Here is a 19171-nt window from a genome sequence, read left to right as displayed (position 1 = left end):
CTATTCCTCTTATCTATTTCCATTTCTCTTTTCTTTTTTCTGAATTCCAGTCTCTCCCTTTTCTCCCATTCAAAGCCTCTTTTGGTCCCATGGCAGTGCGTGAATACCACAATGGGAAGAGTTTCCATTGACAGCACACACACACACACACACAAAGCTAAAGAGTCTGATTCCTACAGTATTAATTCATATGCAGAATCTGTAGTCAACGGGACAAAATGTTGGTTTCGGAAGCGTTCTGGTTTCCATTTTTATTTTGAGTATCTTATTGACCAATCACGTTCGAGCAGGCTTTGGTTGAATGCAGGAAAACCGTCCGTGTGGAGAGCAGAAGAGGCGGAACGCGTTGGCTGTAATGCAATCTCTTAACAAATTGGCTATCGTCTGACAATGATTTTGATTTTTATTGATTTAAAATTATCATGTAAACTGGCTGCTTGTGAAACAATTTGGTCGTACACGTCGTCTCTCAACTCCAACTCTAGTCTTGCATCTCAAGTTGCCAATCAGACTGTAAACAATGAGCAGCATGCGGAAAAAGTAGTCTTGGCCTGGATATCCGCTGGACGCACCGGAACCCCAGAAATATCGCCCCTTGCCCCCAGAGGCTTATCCGTCACCAGACGGATAGATGATGGGTTCCAAGATTGCTCCAGTATGGACCGGGTCTTGGTCACAGAGCTAACACTATTAATGAAGCCATAATAACCCTTGATGTGACCCACACAGAGACAACCACCGCCTCTCGGCTCGTGCAACTGTAAAACCTTTGTGGTTTAAATAATCATAATAGAGTAATAATTCTTTCATAATGGCTGTCTATGGGTAAAAAGCAAGGCCCAGTTGTATCTAGCTTTCTCAATACATCCTTGGTGAGGGTGCATGGATGTCAGAGGGGCAAAACATGTGCAACCCTTGCACCAGGATTCATCTCCTTCTTGGTTGCTGCACTGTTGACTCCTATTAGTTGGTCAGAGCGAGAGAAGCTCTGCATGTTACAGTCACACCATGATGGAGCTCTTTCATGGCAGTTTAAAAAAAAGCAGCTTGTACAGTAACACCGTGTGTAGTATCAGAGGGGACCCGAGGCTTGGGAGCTGGACTCGCCAAATTAAGGTGAAAAAGAGAAGGATTGAGGTCAGCATACAGAGGGTAACTGCATGGGCTAAAACTGCAAGAAAAATCTCATCTTTTATCAGAGTTATTATATGTTAGAGAGGGGAAAAGATGCCAAAAGCACAGTTTCTTCTCTATTTTTTTTTCTTTTTTTGATGTTTTATCATTTCCTTCCCTCAGGCGGCAATGTATGCTCACACTGTGGGTGGTATGTGATGTTTTTTTTGAAGAATCTCTTAAAAAGTTGCCTGTAATCCGCACTAATAATCCTCTTCTCTGAATAGCAGCAGTAATAGTAACAGTGCCGATTACAGTCTCATACAAAATGCATGTGGAGAAATCCTCTTAAGGCAAAAAAACATGCTGATCTAATTCAATCAAGGATCTGATACGGTGGATGAGGACTCAAACATGATTTGCTATTAGCATCCTTTCGCTTTGGCAGAAACAAGGACTGCTCTACATGAGAGCTGGGCGCTCCAAATTAGGGAGGAAACAATGGTCTCTAGTCAAATAGAGCACAAACGGTGCAAAAAGTGGAGAACAATGATCACTCCCCTGGTTGTTATGGTTACAATACATGGAAACGTGGACCGGAAAATATGTTCATGTTCCTTAATAATACAGGACACGAAGAAGCCGAAGAGGCAAGAGTGGACATGGAAGCAAGGTGTGAAATTAACAGATTCAGTCTGACTTCATACGAGCTGTAGCAGTTGACCCCTCGTTCTCCTCCGTTGCTTTCCTCTTTCCTCACATATTGGCTACTTTTCTATTTCTGGAAACAGCCAAGCCCCCCCTCTGTTGTCCTTTATTTCCACACCGTATCAGCTCTTCCTTCCACTGCCACTGCTCCATCCTCTTGTCCGTTGAGCCAGATCCAGTTATTCACAGCTAGATCCAATGGGTCTTATCAGCCCGACTGTTTATCTGTTTGCATTTCGCTGTCTTATCTGCTGAGGTGTTGTCCATCTGTCCCAATTGACAAAACACTAGCCCTCTGTGTATTTTAAACCATTATTTACCCAGGGAAAGTTGGCTGAGCACTTATCTTCTTTTCCAGCATCACATTCATGCAATCACATATATACACACCCAAGGCAACCACATCGGTCCGCTGTGGAAATCTTTGCTAGTGTTGATATGGAGCAATTATTTGATGAAATACATACTTTACTCTGCACATGAGGACGTAAAAAAGCAAATGGGTGACTCTATAGATACTGTTGCTGACTGCAGAGGAAGGTAGAGTAAATATGCAAGCCATGAAACACAAAGAACGGTGAGACAAATTGCCCAAAGTGATGATAAATGAAACAATTATTTACCTCAAAGATTGGCCGTGTCTATCGAATGAAACAGGACTATATGACGTCCCTCGATTTGCTGCCATTTTTCTGATCGACAGTTGGTGACAGTAACTAGTAACATTTGCCGAAAAGATTTTAAAACTAAAGCTAGCTATATTCTATAATTTTGTCATTGTCAACAAATCTAATGTAAAGACCACAACATGTAACAACTGTGACTCAAACAGCTCAACAGAGTATTTATGGTGCCATGTGGGACTGACGTAACGTAATGAAGGAACATGTCACCAATACAACGTTGGCGGCTCATTGTCTCGTGTCAATTTTATCCTATTAGACATTTTTGTGAAATTGTTATACTTAGCATATGAATTCTTGAGCATGGCCAAAAACGTGTTTTGTGAGGTCACAGTGACCTTGACCACTGACCACCAAATCCTAGTCAATTCATCCTCAAGTCCAGATGGACGTTTGTGCCAAATTTGAAGAAATTCCACATTGGCGTTCCTGAGATATCACGTTCACGAGAATGGGATGGACGGATAAACTGAAAACATGCCTCTGGCCACGGAGGAATTAAAAAAAAAAGAAAAAAGAAATCCTTTAAACGAGGATTTAAACAATGTGAGTTGAAAAATATCAAAAATATCATTTATGCAGACGCTTATTGAGCAAATGTTAAGATCTCAAAGACATGCAATGCATTTTGTTTAGAAACACTGAATCAACATAATTGTGTTTGGTTACAAGAAATCTCCACAGGGTACCTTTAAGTGCCCTGCTATTGCGCACCTTCATGGAGTGTTACCTCACCCAGTTTGGTCATCAAGGAATTAAAATGGCTACATGCCCACTTCGCTAGTCTCTACTCTTCTACTGCCCTGTTTACAGAAGCTCTACGTTCATTTATCTGTCTGGCGAGTTGCTCTCTGTCTGTCTTATCCAAAAATATACTGACTCTCCAGTTTCATGCGGCCCACTGTGGCCGCCATGTTTAGGTTTAATCACGGAGCGTAGACAACCACCATGCACTCGACACCCCTCTAATAGGCACCTCCAGCCTAGACGCGAGGGCTTTTGTGGGCTAAATAGAAAACATAAGACATCTGCAGGGCACCATCCATTCAGTCTCCATTACCCCACAGATAGGCTTTCTCAGTCCCACACTAGCCATCATCATCAGTCAGCAGCTAGCCTAAGCACCCATATAGACCCACTGTTCTGTCTCCTAGCCAATTAAGTAGCAGTTATGAGTCCAGCAACATGGCTCTGATGGGACAAATGACAAATAATCAGACGTGCTCAGTCCAAAATGAGCCTGGGCCTAATTGGTGGACATTAAGCACACAGAGAGTAACTTGGACCAGACGGAACGGTTAAGAGCCTGTAACAGTGGGAGAGTGTGGCAATAAGATTGGATGGGGGTGTGATGGCAAGCATTTGGAATTAACTAAACTGGCATATTGCACTCCATTTCGCTCTATCGTTACTTTTATCTGTTTCCTCCTCTCCCATACCTCGGCTTTCTCTTCCATACGCAAACTGCCAGCCTGAAGCTACAACCAAATGCAAAAAAGCCGTACATCCACACAAGGCGAGATCTTGAACCATGAAGAAGAAGAAGACTTGAGAGAGAGAAGGAACACTGAAGGGAGGAGCTGAGAAATTCAGAGCATGAGGGATTGAACAGACTGCAACATTTCATCATCAAAACTCCAACAAGCAGCTATTCAGAAAAAAAAAAGCCCTGAACCGTGTCGATTTGTTTCGGAGGGTGAAAAGCCGGCGGTGAGATCAAACAGGCCTTTGATATTTCTGTCATGTATAAAGGGAACCGTACTCTTGGGAAGATACGCTGGTGAACAAGCGCTTCTTATATCCACTGTTTATCTTATGCTCTCTGCCAATGTATACATACACCTCCATGGAATCAGTCCCAAAATACACTATGCAGGCTTCTTTTCCCCATTGCATATGGATATAAAGCCCCTTGTGCTTCGGTTGCATTGTGCTTGTCAGAAGAATTACAGCATCCTATTTCTTTGACAAGGCTTTCCTTGGCTGTCATAAACTCCCAAAAGCAGCAACCGGTGGTCCAAAACGATGCCACTAAAACTCCATCTGTGTCCATCTACTTCCTTTTCCTGTCTCTGTGTTGGATCACTGGCCGGACTGATGTTTAATGTAGGCAAAAGGCATCAATAGTCGATCTGCTGATGAAGAGGAATGGCTGCAGAGATAATGTGATACACTGTGGGCAAAGGTATTAAATGGGATGAAGCCGAGAGGGACAGAGAAGTAAAGGAGACAAAGCACTGTGCCATCACATCACTTGCTATGAAAACAATTAGTGCTACTGTGATATTGATGGATCCAATCTTATGCTTCATGTCAAGCTCTCTCATCTTCTCTCTCTTTCAATCTCCCCCGCTTACGTAGTGGTTAATAAAGAAAAAGGAGTTCAAACAAACCCCAGAGTACTATCATCCTGCTGTCTCTCAACCTTGGGAATCAATTCACCAATGAAGAAAAAGTAGACTCCGGCTAAAAGTATGCAAAGATAAATCAAATTACCTCGCTGAGAAATCATTATTCATAAGCCACTAGGGCTGTCTCTGGCTTTTACATTCATTCTGTTTTGTGGTTCAATAAGGCCAATAACTTACTGCATAAAGTCTGCGCTAATTGCGTTACTGCGTGGGTGTTTCGCTCCTCTAGTCCAACGTTTGATATAAGCAGTTTTTTCTAGCTTGATGACGCTACTGTATATGAATGAAGTTTACACACACACACACTGCACACATATACACCCTCTCTTGAATTGCGCCGCCACGCTACCAGAATGCATTGCATGGCTGCTTACATAGACAATGAATGGGAAGCGTGGAATGGATGGAGTCTGTGAACACCGATTACACCGGACAGTTTACAAGAAAAGATGACGCTCAATATATGTAGAGCGCTGCCTCTCCGAGCGAGCTTTACAGCCCGGACACACCAGGAATGTCAGGAGCGGGTGGCGGCTGCATGGCGTGGCGGCTGCGTGATTCACGCGTTGGCGCATCTGCTGCGTTTCTGCTGCTGCAGCTGCTGCTGTCAGCCCTTTCTTTCTACATAGAGTTTGCCTTTTAATGGCCATTTTATTTAATTATAAATATAATTTAAATTTATTTTAGACCGAGAAAGGTTAAGAAACGTGTGGTAATTTGTAAATAATAGTAATAATCCACATTTAAAACTCCGTACTATATTCAGTCATGGAGCTCTCAAAATCACTGCATGTTCAAGAACACTGTCTGGCCTTGTGTTAACAAATGAAGGAATTCTGTCCACAGAAAAAAATGCTTGAGGGCTTTTATTTTGAAATGAAAGCAGGAAGTGTTGATTTAAAAATAAGTCTTTACTTTTTTTTCATCTCCGTAACATATTCTACAGATAGACATCGGAACTGTAGTAATCTTGCTGGTATGATGTCAATATACAGTCAATAGATCACCTTCACTGTCTGTGACATATTCTACAGATAGACATCAAAACTGTAGTAATGTAGCTGATATGATGTTAATACACAGTCAATAGATCACTTTCACTGTCTGTTGCTGCTGTGAGACGCGCACATCACGCGTAAAAAATAGGCGAAACCTCTATTCTCTAGAAGAGACGCAGCTGAGACATGCATGTGACACGCGTGAGACCCAGTGTGGCTGCTCTAACCTGTAAACACGGACGCCAAAATAAAAAACAACAGGTAACGCAGCCGCCACGCGCTCCTGACGTTCCTGGTATGTCCGGGCTGTTAGCTGCAGGGCCGCAGATTTCCACCCGGCACCGCTGCACAGTGCGCACAGCGATTGCCTCATTAACGTTCTGGTTCCCTATTAACAGTGGGTTTAACTCCGAAATATTTCCAAATATTTCCAAATCCTCCGCCATCATCTTGTCTGTCAACTCCCTCTCGTCCCGTGTGTGTGAAATGTGTCTCCTGCTACTCTGTGCTGAGACTCCGTACGGAGCAGACACTTTCACTTTCAGTTTGTAGCGTCCGTCGTCCAACTATGTATTGATAATGCGTGTGTATGCCCGAACACCGCGTAACACCAGTAACACCGACTACTGCGGCAAGCCTATTACACTTTCAGAGCCTTTCAGTAGCAAAGGTCAAGTATAAATAGAATCTGTTAAATGCCTACATAAAAGGCAATCTGAAATATTTCTATAGCATTGCTATATATCTATGTGTGCTGCAACGTGCATGTGCGTGTGTGTGTGTGTGTGTGTGTGTGAGAGAGAGTGCTTATAACTGTCTTGACTTCACGGAGGATTAATTGATTGCTGTTGTGGCGTCATCCAGATTTCATTTCCTTTTGAGAGACGTGCATCCTAGCAACAATCTTGCTGTCTCCACACACATATTGCAGAGTTGCTTGATGTGATCACCTTCTCTCTCTCTCTCTCACACACACACACACACACACACACACACACACACACACACACAACACACTCCCATTTCTCAGCCAGTAGCGCTCAACACATTTAGGACACTCAAATCAACCGCCGATCAAATCCAACTGCATCAGAATTCATTTGTAGGATTCAGGATGATGAAGGAAAGTTACAAATATCCCACTGAGAGCCACTGAGAGCCAATGATTAGGACATCACATAGACCCGATGATTCATGGGTACAGCCTGGAGATGAAAGAAAAAAATGGTTGGGCGGTGGGGATGATTAGGATGAGTCATCAACAGAGAGCCGAGTCATGGTCGAATTTCCCGCACACCATGAGAGCCCTTATTATGATGCAAGACAAGGAAACGATCAATGCTCTGAATAAAAAAATGACTGGTGTCTGTTGGTGAAATTTGTATTGTATAGCTTATTATTACACAGCTTTGTTGATAACTCGATTCTAATTGGTCTATCACGACATTCTACGGTCTGTTATTTCTTTCTCATAGCAGCCTGTTGCTATGTATAACAGACCGTTGCTATGGGCGCAGATCTGATGTCGGACTCTGGTGGACCGTTTTTGTGTAAAATTATTGATTTCTTATGTCGGTAGCCGTGTAATAAGTGGGATAATGTACAACTAGCTGGTCATTGTTGTGAAATAAACCACTTCAGGACGATGAAAGACGCCTCCGCTTCGCGTCCGGGTGCAGCATCGCCCTGTCAGGGTTTATTTCACAACAATGAACGGTTTGCAGTACATTATCCCTTACATATTTTGTAGACACATGTGTGCTGTATTTATTTATGCATGTAAACAGGAAGCTTAATTGGAGGAAGAGGATAAGGGAAATGCTAGTGTGTGTTTGTATGTGCACCTGAAGCTAATAGGCCTCTGTGGACATCTTTATGTGTACTATACAGTATGTACTAAGGGCATAGAGGAGCCATGTCTCATGTGATGTGCGGCCTGATTACATCAGAGAACCATTTGGCTTGTGCTGACAGTGCCTGCTATAAATCCACAAACTCTTGTTCTCTCCAGACGAGCTCATTTTATTCTGGTAAAGGATGCGTCCTCGGCTCCGTGCGGCAACAGAACAGCTGGAGCTTCCTCAACTTGACAAAGCAGGTCCCGGTCTCTCAGACGCAGCAGCGCTGCAGTTGCACTGATCCACTGCTCATCCAGGGAAACTGGACCAGTGGGAGACATTCAGGGTCTTAGTTGAGTGCCTCCCTCCCATCTGCGGAGATCTGTTTTTGGAGGGCTTAATTGGAAGAGGGAGAATGATGTCCGAGGAAGGTACTCTGTGGTGAAACATAATGATCCCGCTCCCCTCCTCTTCTCCACAGCCTTTTCTCTCTTACGTTACTTTATTGTCTTCATGTTCCTTCACCTTTCTCAGTTTTACACTCGCCTGCCTTTGTCTTGTCTTCACAGATTTCTAGCTTGTTTTAGCTCACTTAACACAAATATCTGTCTTTGTCCTTGCTCAAAGTATTCTTTTCTTTATGTGTATTGCAAATGTCCAGCCCCAAACAATCGATTCAGACCTACTGGTCGTGCACTTTACCAACACAGCTGGAAAAATGCCTTTTAACATAGAATAGCCAGGCCAAAACATCAGAAGAAAAAGAAGCATTGGAATATAATACAGAGTTTATTACTTGGAACCAAGATTTGGCTGTAGTGTAATTGCTCGAGGCACAGAGCCAACAATATTGCAGCTGGATATAGAATATATTGGAGCCTGAAGTTTTGCCAAATTACCATATTATTTGCATCAGTCTAATGGCTCCTCTCCATGCAATGGGAAAACACTAAGTTAGAAATGATTCCTCCCTAAATACATAATGCCACCGGAGCCCCTCAGCAGCTGCGACAAAGCAAATCAATGGATACGGGGACATTAAAAATGGAAATTAATAAAAAGGAGTAATTACCTGTGGATTATCTCCGTCTAGTAATTAAACAGCATTGGCATATGCTTGACACTGATATGCCTGCAGAGCTTTATGAATTATGCTGATGTCAGATCAGGCAGCAGCTATTGTTTTGCTTTGTGCTATCTGTGATATGGGCGGGCTGATACACTGAGGTGGCTGTGAATGGGCTGATGGGGATTCTAGTGATACCTGTTTTCAGATGAAGTAATCATTTGTTTGTTCTTACCAGGTATTCTCACTACTGAACTAAATGGAAATGATCTGGACCCCGTTTCCCAAATTCATCTTAAAGGAATAGTTTGACACTTTGGTAGAGAGTTAGATTGGAAGGTCGATACCACCGTTGTGTCTGTCTGTCAAGTAAGCTGGAGCCAGCAGACGGTTGGCATAGCATTAAAGGCCGTTATGCACTGCATGGCGTATTTTTTTTTCGTATGACTAATTTGCAATATATTTTTCCAAACGCGAGTCTGATGTGCGAAAAAGCGTTGTTTTTTTTTCTGGAACAAGGTTGATCTTCTGAGTTTTTGCTTCACGAATAAAGGAACCGATTGAGTTGCGCCTATATTCATGAAATAACAACACGGAGGCTCTGTAATCAGAACCATGACGGCAAACGGTATCATTCCTTTCACCTTGACCAAGGCAGCGCATACTAGATCCACTCCCTCTGTTCTTACCTTTCACAATAAAAGCCCTCGACATATAATATTCACAGGCGAGTATTTCACATTTTTGTGTTGTTTATTCGTCATGCCCCCAGTATGTAAAGGCCTTTACACTGGAAAGCATGAGAAACGGCTAGACTGGCTCTGTTCAAAGGTAATGAAATCTGCCAAGCAGTACCTCTATAGGTCACTAATTAACATGCCATATCTTGTTTGTTTAATCTGTACAAAAAACAAATTGTAAAAATGATAAAAGTTGTGGTTTTACAGAGGGCTATGTGCAGGACTACTTCTTCCCCAGGCTAGCTGTTTCCCCCCGTTTCCAGTCTTTCTGCTAAGCTAAGCTAACCATCTCCTGGCTGAAGCTTCATATATGTACAGACGTAAACAATATAAGAGTGGTAACTTCTCATTACACTAACTCTTGGCAAGAAACCAGAATGTTGAGCTATTCCTTTGAGGCTGATCCTTAATGTATCCAGAAACTTTGCTAGAAGGGACAATTCATTGATCTACAGGAGGAAAACTGAGTATGAAAAAGAGATTTCCGCTCAATTTTAAAAACCGACTTTAGGCTGGAAATTAAAATGACCTCTTTCTGTTATACTGTTACAATCTGTGAAATGTCAGGCTTAAAACCAGGTACATTTTGAATGCTGGTAGTTCCCAAGCTGCTTTATTACTGCTGCGATTCCAGAAGATGTACAGCCGACCTATTCTCTCTCTAATCATCTTTGTGTAATTACGCCCACAGCTCGTTAAATATTGTGCCGTACAGCCGTGGAACATGAGCTGAGTGGTATAGGCAAACCAGGCATTAATGATACAGGGAGGTCCCAATCAGGCTCAACTGGAATAACTTATTATCTGCTCAATTTCGATACCCATGGCCTATGCTGCTATACAGCACACCGAGAGGAGATATTGAAATATTGTATTGATTTCAACGAAGAGAAAATGCGGTTCTACACTCGGTGCCCTTCAGCCGTTCGGGAACAGGCACGTATAGTCATGCACGCTCAAACAAGAGTGAGCGAGAAGGACAGACAGAGCGGGACGTGTCTCCCTTCTGTGGTTCCCCCGAGCGGGTGTCCATCAGGCTAAATGAGAGATGAGAGGTTCAGCTCGGTGTGATTTGGATACGATCCTAATGACTGAAACCTGGCTGACAGACGGACCAACCGCATTCAAGCATATGGACGAGCACAGGCAGACATGCATGCAAACGCACACATTAAAACACACGGTTACAAACAAAGGGGGGAAAATCCATGACTATTGGCAGCTGTCACCTTCGATCAAAGTATTTTTCATCAGGTCTGAGGGAGTATTCATCAGAGACATGAGGCAAGGACACATATGGGGAAAAGCTTCAATAACAGCCTTCATTTCTCCTCTACAACAAAGGAAGAAAGAGGAAGAAGAAAAGACAGAGAGAGAAGACCAAAGGGCTACTTCTTTTGCTTGATTACAGCCACGCACTCTTGCAAGAGAGAAACCCCTTTAGGAGGTATTTATAGGGCTTGCTCAATGATTAATGGCTGCATATCAGGTAGGTGTATGCAGGCAGCATAGCGTGACCATAGCTGGCCCAGTATTCACACCGCACAGGCATCAAACAAGCATGCACACACACACACCTGCCCGTAAACACACATTTACGTCTGTGGACGTGACAGTGGGACAGTCGGGCAGGCAGGGCTGATCTACCTGTACTTTAGCTAATGGAATGGAAGGGTCCCTACTGGGAGCGGTTCAGCTTGATTTCCCCTGACGCCACAGTTAGCCGGGGGCCGCCACCGGATGATTATTCACGTCTGTACACACATATTACTAAGCAAGACCACGGCAATGTTTATGTCTGCTTCGGAGAGCGTGTCGGTGCCCCTTGTACTCTCCGTGCTCATAATGCACGGTGTGACACTCTAACATGTAGTATCCTACAATAATAACCAGTATGTTTTATTTTTTTAGAATTATTAAATATTAAATCAACAAACTTTGACTGGTTCCAGCTTCTCAAATGTGAAAATGTCTTGCTTTTCTCTGATTTATATCAATTCAAACTTAATATTTTTAGTTTTTGAACTGTGGTCCAAAATGTACCTTGGTCTATGGAAAATTGTGATGGAAATCTTTGGGCTGACAAAGTTCATCATCAGGGTCAAAATTGAAATGTGTCCTGAAAACTAATGACATTCCAGTCAGCCTCAGCTGTACTTTCAGTTTAGTTATAATTAGCAAATGTTAGCATGCTAACTAAGATGGTGCACATGGTAAACATCACCCGCTAGCATGTTAAAGGTGCTAAAATGTGAGATGGGAGCATTTCTAATTCCTCTGCATGGCTCTCAACATGACAACGACTGAGTTGCACGGCGGCTTGCAGCAAACGATGCTAACAGCGCTCACAGTGTAAGCAAAGCCAAAAGTGCTGACACAGCTAACAGTGTTAACCTGAGGAAGGGTGGGCGCTACGCTTCCGCAACGACACCATCGGTTGTGACAGCGTTATCAGCTGTAACCACCGTATGAGAGCAGTGTAGAGCGGCGGCCGTGAGATAGCCAGTGGGGCATGCTCACATGCACGAACATGCTCTGATTACAACACAGAGGGAGAGCGACTTCATTCTCTGCTCAGGTAGACATTACTCCTCTATATCTTTACATGGAAAATAGTTGTTTGCTGGTATAATAATGCTCTGAAATTGATATCTGATATTGGTAAACATGTGTACATGTGTATGTGTATTTGAATAAGTATGTGAATATTCAAATGTTCAGAGTTATGTGCTTGTGTGCTGGTCTGAGTAAATGTACTTACTTTTGTCCAAGTAGTTTGTGTGTGTGTGTGTGTGTGTGTGTGCCTTAACTTTTTGTGTGCGAGTGTGTTGACCTCTCCCTGACTCAATTATTTTTCAGCCTGTAGCAATAAGGATTAGAACTTTTTCACCGCTGTAGAAAAAAAAAAACCCTCAATTCATTTGCTGGAAATATGACAATAAAAACGAAATTGGTTTTCTTTGGCTGAGGAGATAGAAAAATCAGAAAATAATTTTCCGCCCTTGACGACATTTTTCAGTGTAGAAAAGCCTTTTTTTTTTAGTTTTTATTATCCTGGGAATATCGCTTCACATAGAAGGCCGGGAGATTAAAGGAAGGACTGTGCCTACAGTATACGACTGTCAACAACATATTGAGGGCAGACGACCTTACAACAAGGCTGGTAAACATGAGACACCTCAGCGAAGGCGAACAACTGCTATGACGTAATTTCAACAGCACAGTCCACATCAGTGCACTTAACACAGCAGCTGTTAGGCTCTGACACCTTGACAGAACATCGCGGAGTTGAAGGCCAGAGGTGACGCTGGTGGTTTCACTGTTTGGTGGACTTAAAAGACCTACTCTGAATTCCTTATTTCTTGTGCGGATTACACAAAAACGCTACAAGTGAAGGATGATTGGAGTCACAAATGCCACTGGAACAGGGAATGAATACCTTCGCCCCCCTGCTGAGCAAGTAAATGGCTTGTGGGGGTCTGACTGAGTGCATACTAGAGCTTAGGAACGACTGGAGCTTTTGCGTATGCAAAGAACATTACAGACAGGACGGCACAAGGTTTTGATTTTCAAAGCTTTGCTTAAAGATGCATCTTCTATGATTGTGTGTGCGTGTACTTGTACACATGTACAAAGCAATGCGTCACTGCAAAAACATCACAAGCAAGAGTTTAAGGCTTTGATTTTAAAATGCGTACTGACTGACGTATAACTGTGTGTGTGTGTGTGCAAAATGAAACAGGATATTTGTCTCTTAACATTTAACGTGAAAGATTGGAGCAGACATTCTCTCATCTATCGATCAATTTGGTTTTGATTTGATAATTGTCGGTACCCTATCATTAGTCTCTCTCTTTCTTCCTAACAAATAAATATTATATTTACTGTCTGACTGATTCCCCGTCTATGTTTTTACATTTGTCTTTGTGTTAATGCATTTAAGTTAATGTGTTGTCATCATAAGCGTGATGGAGGAGGGGAGGTACTTGGCTCGGCAAATTAGTTGACAGAGTTGTGTTTTCAAGAGTCCCTCTGCGGACTGAGTACTAAGCTAAACGGATTCACTAATATGCTAACTCAGAGAACTCTGCATCACATCTGTAACACCTCAGCACATTTAGTAAAAGGCTATTTAGATAATTGCACAGACACCAAGCCTCATGCCAAAGCACAATGACTGTGGTGCACTGGATAAGCAGCTGCCTGAAGGCCTGACAAAGTTATACGTCTCAAACCAGTTGGGGAAACTCAGGACAGGCAGAATGACAAATGTTCCCCCTTCTGTACTCTATATCTTCCCCTGAATAAGGCACTTAACCACACCTGCTGTCAGCAGTGGAAAGTAACCAAGTACATTTACTCAAGTACTGTAATTAAGTACAATTTTGATTTGTCAATTTCCATTGTATGCTACTTTTACAACAGTACTACTTAAATCTTTAGTAGGCAATCATTTTTTGGCATCATTGGGCGAAATTCCTTAATAACCTTTCAGCATATTGTAATTCAAGTGTTCTGAGAGAAAACTAGACTTCTGCACCTCCTCATGGCTCTGTTTTCAGGCTTTAGAAAATCCAGCCCGGGTGTTGCTGATGCAGCATTCATGCTCAATCTTCTCTCGATAAGCAAAAGGTCATCATATTAAATTTGCAATCAAATGTTTCCAGTGTAACTGCATTAAAACCACGCTCTGTAGTAGGGGTGGGAATCACCAGAGGCCCCACGATACGATATTATCACGATACTTAGGTCACGATACGATCTTATTGCGATTTTAAACATTTTGCGATATGCTGAGTATTGCGATATATTGCGATTTATTACCTTTGTTTAACTGCAAATGATGCAGTTTGTCATCATCTGTTTTATCTAACAAGATAGTTTTCACTGTTCATCTCAGAGTTTTCATTCACATATGTTGAGGTCAAAGGTCAAGGGATCCCTATAAAAATGGTCATGCCAGTTTTTCCTCACCAAAATTTTACGTAACTTTGGAGCGTTATTTAGTGTTCTTTCCGACAAGCTAACATAACATGGTAGCTTAGGTTTTTATAGTTTCATATACTACCAGTATGTTCCCTCTCTAGCTTTAAGACTGAGCCCGCTACAACCTCTGAAAGACAGAATAGAGGCCGCGCCTTCCGGCGGGCCGTTGGCTTGATAAGAGGATAATACTTTCTACAATAAAAGATCGATACTTGACGTCCGTGTATCGATACAATATTGCTGAACAAAATATCGCAATACTATGCTATATCAATTTCTTTCCCTCACCCCTACTCTACAGTAATTATTTTGAAATGCTTATACACATAAAAAGTGAAAACAAGAAGCAAGAAGTCTCCTCTCTCCGTGAAGGCAAAATATCATGTTGGTTTCTCTGTGACAATAAGACCAACTGGTGTTAAAAGTAATTTTGTAACTGAGAATAAAGAGCAGCACCATCAATTTAACTGTGGATTATCAGACATTACACCTCACATGGTAAACAGACACACCCCTAAAGTGAAACTCTTTCTTTGGATATCACAGTTTTACAACATAATCCATCCCGGCTGTATGACTGATGTTCCATAAGGAGAACAAGGTGGTGACTGTGCCTCTCTGTCTTTCCCTGAGTAATTATCTCCTCTTGTATTGGGGGTGAGGGGGTCCTTGGGGGATCGTCACTTTGCCCGCTCCTTTCAGATGCGGTGCAATTATGGTTCCTTTTTTTACAGCACTCAGCCATTCCGCACACATTAAGACAGGAGAGCTGAACATATATTTTCTTGGCTTTAAATCGACGGCACTAAAAAGAGGAGGGGAAATAGCCCCCCTAAACACACACACACACACACACAGAGGCAGTGTTACCACTAACCAGACAGTAGTTTAGACAAGTTTATGATGAAAGCTGCAATATTACTCCCATGCTCATACATTGATGAGTTACTGACAACAACGAGGCTTAAAGAAGGAAGATGCAGAATAACAGGACAGGAAGATGGAGCCAAATTAAAGAGAAAAGGTGCAAACAATACAGAAATAATAAGTAGTAAGTAGATTATGGGAGATAAAGCCAGGAGATAAGACGGCCCAAAAAGTCAATCAGATTCAGGAGAATGGCAGGAAAGAAAAGCAAAAGAGACAGCGCCAGTCTTTAAGTCTGGGAGCTGCCTAATAACTCTCAGCTGCTGATCGGACTGTTTCTGGGCGCCGACACTAAACGTCCTGTTCACTCGTCCTCAGTCCCCTAATCCTCTTATCCGAGTTGGTTTCAGCACTGTGAAGTCACAAGCCACTGTTTGCTGTGAAACTGTCTGTGGCAGAGCCGTGATGGTCGCCTGTGTCTTCAGCTCAGGGAACAAAGCCCAAAGGAACTGGGGACGCAATAGGGTAGATAGAGGTGGACATGAGGCGATGTTCAAATAACAAGAAACTAAACCTGAAATAAAAGATTGGACCTGAAATGATACGGTGCTGCATTCCCAGGGGATTTACTCCTGTGTATCTCACAGCACTTAAAACCATATTACCTGGAAGGAAGAAAAGCTCATAAATCTTCTCTGTTAGTCCCTTCAAGGTCATCCACAGAGGACTCTGTTAAATCAATGAAGAGGTGCAGGGAGGTTACCTGAGGTCAAGGACTCAGTAGTTTAACCCTTGACCTCCCTCTGGGAGGCAGGCCTCAGTCATGTGACGTGTTGTATGAACTGGGTACAAACTCTAGGTCAGATTTGATCACCCTAGCCTTTATACATCTGACCTTGTCTGGGAGCACATGCAGGATAATACATTGGACTGGATGAAACCATAGACTGTATATAAAGATGGACGACATGACCCCGAAAGTGAAGCCAAAACATCTCGATCGCCCTCTGGTGGCTGGCTGCAGTATAGATCATAAATCCCGCCCCCCCCTATGTTAGCGGATGGGACATGGAGCAAACTAAAAAGTCAAAGTACACATCAAATACATTTTTTAGGCAGTTCTTATAATGCTTATCATGTGTGTTCGAGCGTTCATTTTTCTGTCATTTTTAAGTTTAGTTTTAATTAGTTATTTGATGCAATAAAAAGAGTGTGAGACGTCATGATTGACAGCTGTGATTAACAGCCGCTCTGAGTGAAGGAGTCACAATGCCGCAGGCTTGGGAATTGTACGAAAGACGAAATGTAACTTTAACTTTCCATAACTGTCACACGTCTGTGTAATGAAACATGTGTCAATTTGGATCATAAATGTTAGTTGTTGTATCTTTCTAGCCAAACAGCTACCGTGGTGCTAATGTAGCATCTAGGTGGCTCATGCTAACAAGCTGCAGCCGTGCTCGGCTCGTGATTGGCTCGGGCGGGTGTGTGGCCGGGACCTTGACACCGCGGCTCCAGTCCCCCGATCACTACTGCGCAGACTCTGGCTCCAACTGACATCAAAATCTCAGGATGGCAGCTATACCGTATCTGGGATATTTTGGCTTCACTTTTGTACAGTGGGAGAAAATGGAGACGCGTCGTCCGTCTATATATAAATAATATACAGTCTATGGATGAGACATACGGCGGAGGAACGGTGAAATTAATTAAAAAAAGGAAATCCTTGTATTCAATAAAGCTGCATTCACAAAAGCTTCCAGCGCTTTTCTTCACCCTAATCCCTCCTTTGCACATGTTTCCCCCTAAAGGATACCTGCAGCTCTTCAATTTGCTTTGGGAGAAAAGCAAAGCAATAAGGGGTTTCTGACTGTGTGTGTGTCCCACTGTGAGAGAGATGGCTGCCCAGCTGATCAGCTCTACAGGACGCTCCATGCTCTGTTAAAGAGATAACACTCACAAGGATTGGGACCTATGCCTTCCAGCAGAGGCCACCTACACATGCACACACACACACACTCAAATACACAACGATGGCGAATGGAGGGAAACTGATTGGTTCGGGAGGTTTACAGCTGGACAGGGGGCTCTGGAACATGCCGGGGATTATAGATATTTACGGTTTCGGGGCCATGAGTGAGCTGTTTTCAGGAATTTCCAGCGGCACCCTATGCTCTTGCACAAAACACCGAGCTGTTTCCTTTCTCTGCAGGTGCCTCCTGCCACAGATTGCAGAATAGATACAGTCAGTGTAAATGTCTGATGTTTGTAAATGTATTTCAGTTTTATTTGATCCATTTCACCGTTTATGAGTCACCTTGTTAGCTTGACAATGACAGATTTTGGTTGAGCCTCTCATTTCTATCATTGTGATCATGCATTCACTCCTAAAATATGTTGAAATTCTCCTCTACTAAAACCAGATTTTTTTAATGGCTGGAATCGATATATTGGAGTCTATACAGAGGAAGAAGGAAGTTACCGCTTTTATTGTTGTAGTCAGAGTAACGTGACGTCATATCCGCTCCGTATCCGTCACCAAAACACAACGCAGTCGGCCGCAGTGATCCGAAACGACAAAGCAGAAAACGGTGTAGGGTCGGCGTGGATACGACCTGCACTCTCACATGTTGAATCCAAAATGGTAAACACTACACATACAGTAAAGTATGGAAACACTTTGGGTTTCACACATTGCCAGGAAAAGCAGAGCTAGACATCATGGCTAAAGCTGCATGCTAACTCTGTCATGGACAGGAAACGTTATTGTATTGCGGTAACGTGCGGTCAAACCAGCCGTCACTCGTGTCTCCGTGGTCAAATCAGCCGACGCTACAACTACAGTGCACCTATATACTGACATTTATGTTAAATGCATTCAAATTATATTATATTATATTAACCAATAGTATAAAACATTACATGTTCCTTATTAATTAAAAGAAAGAGGGAAATGTTACATTCTTAATGTATAAATTTAGATATTTTCTAAAGTAAAAGTCCCTAGAAGTGTATGTATCAACTTTTTCTCATAGTCTAGTGTTACAAAAGTTAACAAAAATCGCAACAAATCGTAATATCAAATCGCAATACTTGTAGAATTGCAATATTTAAAATTCTCAATACATATCGAACTGGCACCCAAGTATCGTTATACTATCGAATCGGAAGATGGGTGTATCGTCCCAGCCCTAGTATTACACAAAAGAACTTTGTTGTGTGTTTACTGAAGGAAATAAAAGATGAATTATTGCTCTGGTGCCCTTTATTCTATATCATCTGAAGCATGAAATATTGCGACATTTCATTTTTTTAATAGTTGAACAAACAACACTTATTTGGTGCAGATGTCTCTGTTGAGATTGGTTTCATATCTTTGGCCAGTCATCTTATATAACTGCGGTGTGACTCCACATCTACGCAGTTCATAAACCCCGAGACGGCCAAATACAGACATTATTCCACCCAGGTCATATTGCACACTCTGGTATTGTAATCTCTCTCCGTCTCACTCTCTTATTTAATTAGAATGGGCTCATCTCCCTCATCTTCTGCTGAATGATGAGCGGGCTCAGACGGGAGGGCAGATAGCACACGAGATACCATGTAATTAAGGCTGTGGTGAGATAGCGGCCAGCGAATCGATGGCTTCAGTATTAAAACCAGACAGAGTAGCTGTGATTTTCATATTTCAGCTGCGGGGGGAAAATCTTCCTTTGGTGATGGATTGACTAAAACTATGTGATCTGGCAGCTAGTGGT

The 19171-nt window shown here is 42.6% G+C and overlaps 1 protein-coding gene across 2 annotated transcripts in view; it reads right to left on the bottom strand.

Moving 5' to 3' along the window:
* Positions 1 to 19171, bottom strand: part of schip1 (schwannomin interacting protein 1) — a 261637-nt gene that overhangs the window by 138347 nt on the left and 104119 nt on the right. The gene's annotated exons all lie outside the window — the stretch shown is intronic.

The sequence above is a fragment of the Sebastes umbrosus genome, chromosome 7 (genome assembly GCF_015220745.1).
Source record: "Sebastes umbrosus isolate fSebUmb1 chromosome 7, fSebUmb1.pri, whole genome shotgun sequence".
Taxonomy (NCBI): Eukaryota; Metazoa; Chordata; class Actinopteri; order Perciformes; family Sebastidae; genus Sebastes; species Sebastes umbrosus.
Note: the sequence above shows the minus strand (reverse complement) of the source record. Positions and strands in the feature narration are given on the sequence as shown.